The following is a 2,500-nucleotide window of genomic DNA, read 5'->3' on the forward strand; positions in this document are numbered from 1 at the left end:
TGACTTTTTGGAAAATTTCACAATTTTGTGAAAACTTCCACAAAATGAGGTTCTAGTATGTTAGAGGGCATCCCAGGAGGGCTCCAAAAGTGTGGGTAAAATATATATCCCACAGGGGGAAAATTGAAAAAAAGTTGAAAAAAAAAATTTTTGGGGACTTAGAAAATTTTTCAACTTTTGTCAGACTTCCAGACAGGGGAGCGTGTCAGTGCGCGCATCCGATTTCAGTTCCAGAGCGATTCGCGCGATGAGTCCTTGATACTTAGTCGTTTTTGGCAAAATTTCTGACTTTTTGAAAATTTCACAATTTTGTGAAAACTTCCACAAAATGAGGTTCTAGTATGTTAGAGGGCATCCCAGGAGGGCTCCAAAAGTGTGGGTAAAATATATATCCCACAGGGGGAAAATTGAAAAAAAGTTGAAAAAAAAAATTTTTGGGGACTTAGAAAATTTTCACACATGTGTCAGACTTCCAGAGAGGGGAGCATGTCAGTGCGCGCATCCGATTTCAGTTCCAGAGCGATTCGCGCGATGAGTCCTTGATACTTAGTCGTTTTTGCAAAATTTCTGACTTTTTGGAAAATTTCACAATTTTGTGAAAACTTCCACAAAATGAGGTTCTAGTATGTTAGAGGGCATCCCAGGAGGGCTCCAAAAGTGTGGGTAAAATATATATCCCACAGGGGGAAAATTGAAAAAAAGTTGAAAAAAAAAATTTTTGGGGACTTAGAAAATTTTCACACATGTGTCAGACTTCCAGAGAGGGGAGCATGTCAGTGCGCGCATCCGATTTCAGTTCCAGAGCGATTCGCGCGATGAGTCCTTGATACTTAGTCGTTTTTGCAAAATTTCTGACTTTTTGGAAAATTTCACAATTTTGTGAAAACTTCCACAAAATGAGGTTCTAGTATGTTAGAGGGCATCCCAGGAGGGCTCCAAAAGTGTGGGTAAAATATATATCCCACAGGGGGAAAATTGAAAAAAAGTTGAAAAAAAAAATTTTTGGGGACTTAGAAAATTTTCACACATGTGTCAGACTTCCAGAGAGGGGAGCATGTCAGTGCGCGCATCCGATTTCAGTTCCAGAGCGATTCGCGCGATGAGTCCTTGATACTTAGTCGTTTTTGCAAAATTTCTGACTTTTTGGAAAATTTCACAATTTTGTGAAAACTTCCACAAAATGAGGTTCTAGTATGTTAGAGGGCATCCCAGGAGGGCTCCAAAAGTGTGGGTAAAATATATATCCCACGGGGGAAAATTGAAAAAAAGTTGAAAAAAAAAATTTTTGGGGACTTAGAAAATTTTTCAACTTGTGTCAGACTTCCAGAGAGGGGAGCATGTCAGTGCGCGCATCCGATTTCAGTTCCAGAGCGATTCGCGCGATGAGTCCTTGATACTTAGTCGTTTTCAGAAGTCACAATTTTGACTTCCAGGACCCGCAAAACGTTTGTAAATTGAGCCCGCTCCCCAGTTCCAAGCGTTTTGAGGTGTCCCCGGTTGCAGTAATGCAGCCTGCCCACTAGATGTCGCAAAAGAGACAAAAAGTGAAAAAGAACCAGAATGAGGAAATTCCAGGGAGCCGAATCCGCCTGACAGTTCCAGGCGATCGGGCACTTTTTTGCATGCGTCCCTAAAGTGGGTATAGGGTGACACTCCATGCAAAGACCCAGTTTTGCACACCACCGGCAGAATATATGAGAGAGAGGTACCTCTCAGCCCCGACACATTTCGACTCATTTAAGCTGGTTTTCACCTCCGTAGGCCTGGGTATGCGTTTTGGCTATGAGTCCCTGTTCGGCTGGAGGTCTGCACCTTGGCTGAACCCAGGCTTCCGCAGCTGCGTGGGGGGACTTTTGCCGGTCGCCTATCCCAAGTCAGAGAGGTGTTCCTGGGTTGAAGTGAGCCTGGCCAGACCCCCCCGCGGGCCCTGGTTCTCCACATGGGGGCGCCGTCAAGGCTAAAATCTGGATTTTTAGGCCGAGGAGAGGCTCCATGAGGGCGGATGCTTTTGTGGCTTCGACCCCAGTGCTGTTCCACATCCAGTACCCCCCCGCAAGGGCGCCTGTACCCGAGTCGCGCTTCCAGGACTCGTGGGCACGTATCTCCCGACGACAGGGGTTTGCAGCCTCCGTACTTGGGCAAGTCCCTACATGCACCCCTGCTCTTCCTCCGATCGATCTGGCGCAGCGCTCCCGGGTGGGGAGGTGGCGCCGCTCGCTCGGCCCGGGCTTTGGAGCCCGCGCTGGCTTAAGGTGAGCGGTCCCCTTCCTCCTCTACCCCCGGGCTTCCGACACCTATCTTTGGGCGCGCATGCCGGCCTCGCCTCCCGTCTGCGGAGGTGGCCGAGCCGTGGGGAGTTTGACCCGAACCGAGCGAAGGCAGTGGTCCGACGACCCGTACGGGCGAACGGCGGGGCGCCCACCCAGCCAGGCGTGGGGGCCCGTCGTCCGAATCGCTCCCTGTGCGGGGAAGCACAGCGATCTTCTCCGAGGGCGGCCCT

This window comes from Phyllobates terribilis, unplaced genomic scaffold, assembly GCF_046119375.1.
Source record: "Phyllobates terribilis strain yellow unplaced genomic scaffold, ASM4611937v1 Scaffold_8609__1_contigs__length_28280, whole genome shotgun sequence".
NCBI classification, from domain to species: Eukaryota; Metazoa; Chordata; class Amphibia; order Anura; family Dendrobatidae; genus Phyllobates; species Phyllobates terribilis.